Source organism: Cebus imitator, unplaced genomic scaffold (genome assembly GCF_001604975.1).
Source record: "Cebus imitator isolate Cc_AM_T3 unplaced genomic scaffold, Cebus_imitator-1.0 Scaffold284, whole genome shotgun sequence".
In the NCBI taxonomy this organism is placed as follows: domain Eukaryota; kingdom Metazoa; phylum Chordata; class Mammalia; order Primates; family Cebidae; genus Cebus; species Cebus imitator.
The window spans coordinates 494,716-505,566 of NW_016107599.1; the positions used below are offsets into that span (position 1 = coordinate 494,716).

The 10,851-nt window shown below is 48.6% G+C and overlaps 1 protein-coding gene across 1 annotated transcript in view; it reads right to left on the minus strand.

Moving 5' to 3' along the window:
* COL22A1 (collagen type XXII alpha 1 chain) overlaps positions 1-7,800 on the minus strand; it is a 320,119-nt gene extending 312,319 nt beyond the window's left edge. The window contains exon 1 of the mRNA XM_017501684.2: positions 7,362-7,800. The gene's annotated coding sequence lies outside the window, so the exon portion shown is untranslated. The remainder of the gene's footprint in view (positions 1-7,361) is intronic.
* Positions 7,801-10,851: the final 3,051 nt, after the last annotated feature.

The following is a 10,851-nucleotide window of genomic DNA, read 5'->3' on the forward strand; positions in this document are numbered from 1 at the left end:
CAAGAGGGAGCTCTTTTTTGTATTTCTTCATTGAAACTGTTACTTCCTGAGAAGAGAGAAAGCATGTGGATTGACACAGACTGACTTTTTCTTTTTCTTTTTCTTTTTCTTGAGACAGAGTTTTGCTCTGTCGCCCAGGCTGGAGTACAGTGGTGTGATCTCAGCTCAATGCAACCTCCACCTCTCAGACTCAAGAAATTCTCCTTCCTCAGCCTCCCAAGTAGCTGGTATTACAGGCACCCGCCACCATACCCAGCTAGTTTTTGTATTTTCAGTAGAGACAGGGTTTTAGCATGTTGGCCAGGCTGGCCTCGAACTCCTGACCTCAAGTGATCACCCCCCGCTTTGGTCTCCCAAAGTGCCAGGACTACAGGCATGAGCCACTGTGCCCAGCCAAGACTGGCTTTCTTTAATCACCAATGACATTTCTTTTCTTCCGAGAAATTGCCTAGATGCCACCAGGACCACACTGTGGACAAGAGCAGCCAGAGGTGAGGCCTGTGCCAAAGAGGGGCCAGGAATGGAGGCTTTGTGGATGTTCTCTTCCCAGGGAATTGACTCACAAATGTGCCCAATACAGAGGTACCAAAAGGTATTTCTCAGACATCACAGGGTGGGGTTCTCCAGCCCGTCATTTCCCAGGGTAGCCCGCGGCTTTGGCTCCACTGTGGTGGGGCTTCAGGACCAAAGCTGAAAAGGGCTTCCAGGATTGCTCTGCTATGAGGGGAGCCTGTGAGAGGGAGCTCTGCTCATTACCCTTGTGCTGTGCAGTGTCTAGCAAATTCAGGCTTTTAAATAATGTGAGCATTTATTGGTGGGAGAATTCAGCAGGAAGGGTGCAAGACAAGCCTCTTGAAAAGGTTCTGTCAGCAAAGAACCACTGCAATCCCACCCTCTTTCCTCTTGATCTGAAAAACCATTCAGGAATGGCTGATCAAAATTGTTGATGCAAATTAATCCACGAACTCTCACTCATTCATACATTATCCAATCATGTATTTATTTCTCATTCATTCTTTCATTAGTCTGCTCACTTGTCCATTGTCTTAGCCCACTTTCTTAAGACAGAAGCACTGAAACTGATTCTTTTTAAATAATACCACAGACTGAGTAACTTATTAAAGGAAGAGGTGCATTTGCCTCACAGTTCTACAGGCTGGGATATCCCAGTGCATGCTGCAGGCATCCAGCGAGGGTAACCCCACGGCAGAAGGCGGAAGGCAGAAGGCAAAAGCAAGCATGTAAGACAGAGAGAAAACTCAGAGGCCAAATCTGCTTTAGATAACAACTCACTCTCACAAAAACTAACGTGTGCTTATAACAGCAACAGCCGTCCTTCTGTGAGGCATCTGCCCTCCTGACCCAATCATCTCTTATTAGGCCACATCTCCTAACACTGCTGCTTTGGGATAAGTTTCCAACACATGAACTTTCGGGAGACGCACTCGAATCATAACACCTGTCCATCCACGCAGACATTTATTTCCGCTCTCTCTCCCTCCCCCTCCCCCACACAAAGGCTCATTCATGCCACATACAATGGGGACTACCTCTCAATGGGTCCACAGCAAGCATTAAACCAGGCAAAACAAAATACAGTGGCTCAACCTTTAAATCATTTATCCAGAACCTCCTAAGAGTGAGACACCAAGCTAGATACCCATGTTTTTAAATATTTGTTGGCTACTGTTCCCACACTGTTCAAATGCTGGATTTTGATTGATGTAGCTGTTTGGATAGATATAGATTGTGAAAGAATAAGAGCCAGAATGGTGCTATTGGTTGGGTTGGGGCATAAGAACTCAGGAGAGTTGCAGATACTGTTGCACTTGTAAAAAACATGCTATTATCTTCTTTTTTTTTTTTTTTTTTTTTTTTTTTTTTATGGTTTTTTTTTTTTTTTTTTTTTTTTTTTTTTTTTTTGAGACGGAGTTTTTCTCTTATTGCCTGGGCTGGAGTGCAATGCGCAATCTCAGTTCACCTCAACCTCTGCCTCCCAGGTTCAAGCAATTCTCCTTCCTCAGCCTCCCAAGTAGCTGGGATTGCAGGCATGTACCACCAGGCCCAGCTAATTTTATGCTTTTAGTAGAAACAGGGTTTCTCCATGTTGGTCAGGCTGATCTCGAACTCCTACCTCAGGTGATCTGCCTGCCTCCGCCTCCCAAAGTGCTGGGATTACAGGCACGAGCCACTGCATGCAGCTTTTTTATTACTTTTTAAGTTTAAAACATTCTAGCTAAGAATAACAAAGAAAAAATTGTACAAATAGTACATTCGCTTTCTCTATGGATGTACATTTATTCACTTACGGCGGTGTGAAATTTTTGTTAAGAGCATGGGCTTTGCACCAAGACACAGGTTTAAAGCCCAGTTCTGCCATTTACTAGCTAAGGAACCAAATGTCCCTAAGTCTCCATTTGTCCATCCCTAAAGGGAGTAACAGCGTAGTTAATTCACCGGAGGAAAGAATGTATGTGATAATACCTAACATACCACCTGGCACCAATTGGCACTTAATCTCACACGGGATCAGGGGGTGTATTATTTTTGCTTTTACAGAACTCAAAATCTGTCATAGGAAGAAAAGATCTAATTTATTCTAAATACCCCTCAAAAGATGGAATAAGTTCAAACAGATGGCAGCAGAGAGAGCATTTTCATTTGAATAAGAGGAAGAATCTTAAACCAGACATCCAACAACGCACTGGAGGTCACCTTAGGAGCTAACAATCCCTCTGCCCCTGGTGGTGGGCAAGAAGAATTTGGTCAAGGACCTGGGAGAAAGGTGATAGGATCCAGTCAACAGATGAGGAAACTGGACAAGCTGCCTATGATGGGCGTCCTGCAGCCTGCAGATGCAAAGGGCCTATCATAGTCGTGATTACTTGGCAAAACTGTATGTGATCACCCTTAAGCTATAACCACAATGAAGCTTTGGCTCTTTTATTTGTACTGTGTTTTGTTTTATGGTAAGAGCACTTAACGTGAGACCTGCTCTCCTAATAGATTTAAGTGTATTATACAATATTGCTACAGATTGGCGCAGCGTTATACAGCAGACCTCCAGAATGTGTTCCTCTCGTATAAGTGAAATTTTGTACCCAATTTTAAAATGAGACTTTGTTTAATTTATCCTTCTTTATCCTTGGGGCTGACTTGCCCTTTTTTTTCTTTGTCTTTATAGCATCAAGAGCAGACTGTGCCCCTGACAACTCAGCCACCGGGCAGGTGAGGCCAGCTCCAATTGGCCTGGACCTGCTAGTATGCAGTTACAGGAAAAGCTTCTCCTTACGTTACAGTTTCAACCAAGAGATGGTATCAATTCTGATTTTTTTTTTAATTTTACTATAAGCCAAACTTAAAAAAAAATTGAAGATACCCTCATCTCTATCAGAACACAGCCAGAGTTAACTAGTAGTGAGCCTCCAGTAACTGGGAGTGTACAAGCTAAGGCAAGTAGACAGCAGAAGAGAGCCAGCGTGTGTGAGTTTGTCCCAGGAGGCCTGAGTTGCTTTCAGCAAGCATCTTCACAACCACAATGGGCTGGCAGGGCCACCCTCAAACACTCTCTGGGCATCTGCCAGTACTTCTCATTACTGGTGCCAGGATGCCAGCCCTGCTTTCAGCCTCTCATGAGTGTTCCTAATAACTCCTGAGAGTTATTAGTTACCACCAAAATGCCGATGGCCTCTGACCCAGGCATCCTATTACTTAAGAATAATCTGAGATACATCATTGCCAAATGGAGGAAATCTTGCACAAACAAAAATGCTCAGCACAGTAGCAGGAAGGGACTGGCCCACCTATCATGGTCCATCCACTTGCAGGAATGTGAAGCAGCAATACAAAGCAAAACTCAGCAACACCATAAAGCAAGGGGTTGACTTTACTAAATAAGAAAGATGAGAATGGTCATGTCACATGATTCATTCATGTATTCATTTATTCACTCACTCATTGATTCAACAAACCTCGTGCGGGCCTCAGGCAAAACACAAAGAGATGTCGGTCAGGCCGCCTGGCCTTAGGTTGATTGTTGTGGACACCAACTCTTCCCCTCAAGACATCCACACATGCGCACACACCCACAAAGACACATATATGCACATACACGTGCACACAGACACACACGGGCACACACAAATGCTGGATCCTAGGTGGGAGTTCTGACAGGTGAATCCCTCTGTGTCCCATTGCCTCTTGAGACCTGTGCTTGAGACTCAGCTCTGTCTCAAAATGCAAATCTGGCAGGTCATTCCCACTTCCCAGGACCCGTTCTGTCCCCTGATCTGTGAAATGGGAGAATGGTACTTTTTCCACCTGACTAGAGCTTGGTCCTCCTTAATTTTGCAGTTATCTTTATCTGGTAACCTGGTATGTCTTGAATTCTTGAATAGGGGATTGGCTGAAAAAAAACAAAAGAAGAAATCCTCAGGGAACTTTCTCACCCTAAAATATTCCTGTGGGTTTTTCTCAATTTCTGGTTTTCTTTGGGAGGCCTGCGTCACTCTTAGCGTGTGGGAAAAGGCCTTTATTGAAACAAAAATGAGCTTTAACTCCAGCTTCCTCTTTATGCCCTCTGCCTATCCCCAGGTAAACAAACTCTGATCTTTCATTTCCTTGTCTCTAAAACTGAGATATGAATGACACACATGTAGCCCATGGTCCTGGCCTGTAGTAACCACACGACCTGTGCTGACCTCTATCAAAAACATCATAAGCACCTCTGAAGGAAGAGAAGGACGCAGGAGGGAACCAGCAGACTCTTAAGGCTGGAAGTGAAGTTCTTGGTAATTGCAGCACCTCAAGCTAGGAAGGACCTTAAAAGCTCAACTGGCTCAAGCAGTCCAGGGTCACAACAGCCCTGCAACAGCCATCCAGTCTTTTTGAATGCCTCCTGTAGTGGGGAAATCACTCCTAAATGAATCAATCTGTCCTGCCTTTGGAAAGGTCTTCCAGCTGAACTGGAATCTAACATCCAGTGAAGCTTCTCCACTCATCCTTTTTGCTGGATGCTTTGGAGACGAAGAGAGCAGACCAGCTGCCCCTTCAACAGGGCAGGCCTCCAAATGGCTGAGGCCACTGCCTTCTCTGCACTAGAAGACCTTCCTATGGTAGTATCCTTCCACATAAGCTATGACTTCTATTCTCAGGAAATTCTGATTTGTCTCCTCTAAATGCACTTCCACTTATTTGTGACCCTCTTACAATGGAATCAGAGAGAGATAACCCTGATTTTCTAGCCCAGAGCAAGCAAGCTCCCAGGTCTGCAGAGGCCCTGCAGGTCACACAGATGACAGTGGATGACCAGAGGGCACATGCCTTATCTAAAGTGGGTGGCTAATCCTCATCCTGGCCATTGACAGCCTTGCAAGGATTCAAGCCAAAAGAGAAGCCAGAGACTAAGAATTGTAACACAAAATCTCCTAATCATTTTATGTTGGCAAGTAACATAAACATCACACAAAGCTTTAAAACTGTCTGTGGACTGGATCCATCTAGGGACCATTTACTTAATCATTTTGTAGGTATAAAACCTTTTGTGAATCTGATGAAAGTTTGACCGAGCCACAGAAAAACCAGATACAAACAAAATTCTGCTCCAAACATTTTAAAGGATGCATGGGGCTGAATGCAGTGGCTCACGCCTGTAATCCTAGCACTTTGGGAGGCCGAGGTGGGTGATCATGAGGTCAGGAGTTCAAGACTAGCCTGGCCAACATGGTGAAACCCTGTCTCTACTAAAAATACAAAAGTTAGCTGGGTGTGGTGGTAGGTGCCTATAATCCCAGCTACTCAGGAGGCTAAAGCAGGAGAATTTCTTGAACGCGGAAGGCGGAGGTTCCAGTGAGCCAAGGTTGCACCACTGCACTCCCACCTGGGTAACAGAGCAAAAGGGAGAAAGGGAGAAAGGGAGGAAGGAAGGACGTAAGGAAGGATGGATCAATCCCTGGGAGCCACTCCTGGATCCCAGGAAAGAAAATCCTCATTGAATCCAACATCTTGTCTAATAAGACAGACCCAACAACATCAAAGCGACAATTTCCTGCAGTTGCGCAGCATCCCAGTAGCACAGCAACAAGGACACCTAGAATGAGGTGAGGGTGCTTCCTGCTGAAGCTCCCCAGGTTTGTGAGACAGAAGCAAACTAAGGTATATTGTATGCCCACCACCTACCAGATGGCTCTCCTGTTACCCATCTCTATCCCTTCCATCAGCTCCACTGGCAAGAGAAAACTGGGTCTCACTGAGGACAGCCACTTGACCCAGGGCAACCAGACAGAGCCACAGAGTTAGCACTGGAAGACAAGATGAGCAGCAAAGCTCACAACCTTCACCTGCACCTTACATGTAGCCCAGCAGCGCACTCCATGCAGCCTCTGACAAAAACAAAGCCCTGCCATTTCAAATTCCCTGGGAACAACTCTTTGAACTCAACCAGGTGGAGTCTGAAGATGTGGCCTTCAGCCTTCCATGATTTGCCTGGTAGAAATCATCAATGAGAGACAGATTAGGCGTGAGAATGACCCATGTGTATATAGAAGTGTGGGCATGGGACTCTGGAAGATGACAAGTGGTGGAACTAAGTTCTGAGGAGGGGGACCCAGCACACAGCTGTGGGACAGGCTGGCAGGCGGGGCCTCCTTCTGCAGATGCCGAAAAGTGTGTCCACCTGTCATCCCTCAGTCTTGCCTTGAGCGGGGAGAAGTGAGGACACATTTTCCAATAACACAACTAATTCAAATTGTTATGCAGAGGCTAGGGGAAGGACAAAACACCTCTCTGACCTAGATCGAGGAGGTGGGGGTGGTTGGGGGGTGGTTATAAAATACTCAAACAAGAACAAGAGCTAAATCTGGATCAAGAAAGTGAAGTTCCTTAACAGTAAATGTAAAACCAAAGAAAGGCTCTTCTTTCCCCACTCCCTGCTCCATTTCCCCGGCATCTTTTTCTCCTTTTATCCAATCTTCTTGCTGGGAAGTTTAAAGAGCTGGTACACCTCAACAACTTTAACGTATTATAGCAACGAGAAACAAGCTCTCGCATCGGACGCTTGGCGGCCACCGCTGGGCTCCTGGCTGCTGAGCTGGAATCAAACAGGTGTGTTCTCACGGACTCCCCTCGATTTTGCTCTTAAGTTCAGCCAAGGCGCAGGCACATCTGCTTCCAACTATAGTCACTCCCTAAAGAGCGAAGTGTGCTCAGGCTTCAGAAAGAAAAGGGTCTGTATTTGGAGAGAACACTCTCCCCAGCCCGCATCCACCCCCCACCTCGCCCCTCACTGTCACCTGGGAAGATGACGGTCAGTTGAAGTCTGTGACCTTCAGCACCTGCAGCAAAGAACAGAACCCGGGTCTTACCTGGCGGGGAGCACTCAGGATGCCAGCAGGGGTCCAGTCCTGGGCCCAGGCCCACTGGAAGCAGCCGCTGGGAGAAGACACCAGCCCCAGGTGTCCCTCCTGGGGGTCACCTGCCAGCCACTCGCCCACTCTCCCCCCAGTAATCTCACAAACTCAGACTCTAAACAAGACTTGCAGTAGGTCGGGAGGCTTTCCCCAGGCCGGGGGGCCAGAGAGAGAACTGGCTTGAAAACAAGTAACTAAATACATGCAGTTCGAAGGAAAGGCTTGAAAGTTACAGAATGAAATAGAAAGTGTGTGAGAAACAGAACAGGGACAGCGGGGAAGACACTTCCTTGCGGAGAAGCGCCGCAGCCTCGGCCAACCCCGCCACTGCCCAGGAACAAAGCTGCCTGGAGCCTCCCCAGGGGCAAACTGGCCCCGGCGCTGGGATTCCCCGGCTAAGAGCGCGGGGCTGGGGAGGAGCTGGGGCTGGGGCGGGCCTAGGAGCGCGGGGCGGGAGCGGGCGGGGGCCCAGCCGGGAAGGAGGAGGAAAACCAGGGGGGCTGGGAGCGGGGAGGGGCCGGAGGGACAGGGGCGGACCCCGGAGGAAATGAGAGAGCCTGACTAGGCCCCGGGCAGTGGCGAGGGGCTGCGGGGAAAGGTGGGCAGGGACCTGGGGAGGGTTGTGGGGGACGGGACAGTAACGAAGCTGCCCTGGGAAGCCCAAAAGAGGGGCTGACAACTTTCTGTCCAATTACAGGCTTCACTGAATGCTCGGCTCCCTTTTCCAGCTGGTCTGAAATAGCCCACCGACTAGTGCCGCAGCTGCCCGAAACTTTGGGAAGTTTGGCGCCTGCAGCGCAGGGGGATGCTGGGGAGGGGGCGCGCTTCGCTCTTTGTCCAGATCTGAGACTCCCCCACCTGTCAGAGCAGGTAACCCTCACCCCCTCTGTGCCAGAGGCTCCACCTACAGGCAGCCCTGTTCACTGGCTGTGACTTCAGTTCTGGGGACAGGGGCCTGTGTCCTTATTTTTGGAGTGAGGACAGTGAAGCCTCGGAGAGAGCCTTTATCGCCTGCCAGCGCCCCCAGCAGAGCAGGGCTGTGGGCCCGGGTTGGCCTGATGAGGACACTCGCCTGGCTAATGAATGGGCTTCCCAGCCCCCGAAGGCAGACTGCGAACAGGTGGCCCAGCGCACCCTTCTACTTTTTCTTTCTGAGCACTGTTCCTAAAATGGGCCAGCCAGGAGTATTTAGAAGTAGATGAGAACATGGCTTAATCTGTGTGACCTCCCCCACCCCCAACTCCCAATCTGTCTCCTAAACTCCGGGGTGTCTTTATTTGGTCGCCTGTTGGGTAGCAACGATTTCATAAACAGGCAGTATCCGGCTCCTCTGTGACCCAGGGAGCTCTCAAAATTCCAGACCCTTCTTCCCTCTCTGGTCTTGCTTTCTAGCCACTCTTGCGGAATTCATTTCACATGTGTTGATTGAACACCTCCCCCGCCACGCCCCACCCCGTGTCAGGTGCCCATCAAGTAGAGGAGAGGGCTGGGCCTATCACGAGTGAGGTGAGGGGCTGAGATGAGTGCCCTGCTTGTCAGTTACCAGGATGGGGGGAGGCAGAGAAGAAAGTGATTGCACCTGTGAGAGCCCAGTGTGCACGCCTCTGGGCGTACTAGTGTCAGAGGCAGTGAACCAGAGCAACTCTATCTTGAACATCGGCTGGGTAAAATGAGGCTGAGACCTACTGGGCTGCGTTTCTAGGAGGTTTGGCGTTCTTAGTCACAGAATGAGATGGGAGAGCACAAAGACCCCACTAATAAACAGGATGCAATAAGGAGGCTGGCCAAACCCACCAAAACCAAGACGGTGACCTGTGGTCATTCTCACTGCTCATTATCTGCTAATTATAATGCATTACCATGCTAATAGACACACCAGTGCCTTGACAGGTTACAAATGTCATGACAATGTCCAGAAGCTACCCTGTATGGTCTAAAAGAGGAGTTCCTCAGTTCTGCGAAATCTCCTCCCCATCTCCAGAAATCGTGAATAATCCACCGCTTGTTTAGCATATAGTCAAGAAAGAAGTGTAAGTGTATTCAGTCAAGCAGCCCGAGCCACTGCCCTGCCATGGATAGCCATCATTTTTTTTCTTTTACTTCTCTAATAAACTTGCTTTCACTTTATGAACTTGCTCTGAATTCTTCTTCTGGGGCCTGAATTGGGATCCTTTTCCAGTAACACTAGTGAGAACACAGAAAAGAGGGATGAGGCCACCACATTAAATTACAGCGAGTTGTAGTAAGTGCTGTGAAGAAAGCAAAAGACAGATGAGTCCGAGGAGAAAGTGCGGGGCAGAAACCCTCGATTCAGGACTGAGGAGAGGCGTGCTGAGGGGTGGAGGACTGAAGGATGGGCAGAGCCACCATGCAGAGGAGGAGGCCCTGGAGCCTGGGAGCTCACGAGGCAGAGAGAAAGACTTGAGCCCATGGAGACTCGAGTCCCCTGTGTCCTGGGACTTATAGAGGGCCATGGCCAGGGACAAGGCTGGGTGGGGAACAGGGCACAGATGAGGGGCCTGGCAAGGCCTGCTGAGGGGACAGACTTGGTCTTGAGGACCAGGAGTCTCAGAAGTGTCTTACAGGGGCAGGAGGATGGCCAGGGCGGGGCCTTGCAGAGTCAGCTGGCAGCGGCAGGGTTGGGAGGTGGTGGGGGCGGTGACCTGGGAGACTACGCAATTGAATAACTTCTGGAACACCAGAGAGAGAGAAAGAGGGAGGTAACATCATCTCCAGGTACAAGGTAGAGCCTCACTAGCCCATCTTTGTTGACTCAGGTTAAATGAAGTCTCTAAAGGGAGGCAGATTGGCCAGATGTGGTGGCTCACGCCTGTAATCCCAGCACTTTGGGAGGCCGAGGCAGGTGGATCATGAGGTCAGGAGATTGAGACCATCTTGGCCAACATGGTGAAACCCTGCCTCTATTAAAAATACAAAAAATTAGCCGGGAGTGTTGGCGCACACCTGTAATCCCAACTACTGAGGAGGATGAGACAGGAGAATCGCTTGAACCCGGGAGGTGGAGGTTGCAGTGAGCAGAGATCATGCCACTGCACTTCAGCCTGGGTGACAAAACAACACTCCATCTCAGAAAAAACAAAAAGAAAACAAAAGAAAGGAGATAAGAAGGGAAACTGACGTTCCAGCCATGCAGGGCCCCAAGGGTTTGTTTGTTTTTTTTTTTTTAATTTCCATTTATTTGAAGATCTATTAAGAACCTACTAATGTCAGACACTGGGAATGCAAAGCTGGATAGGATATAATCCCGACCCTACAGGAAACAAAAGTCTAGAGGGACAGTATCAGCTTTAAAACTAAGGAAAAATACATCAGCCACTGTTCTGGCAATTGGACTGCAGGCATCCTGCCATGGCTAATGGAATCTCAGGGCTCTGAGCTCCCAACTGCCCAGTTAAAAGAAAATCCCTCTGCAGAAGTCCCTGCT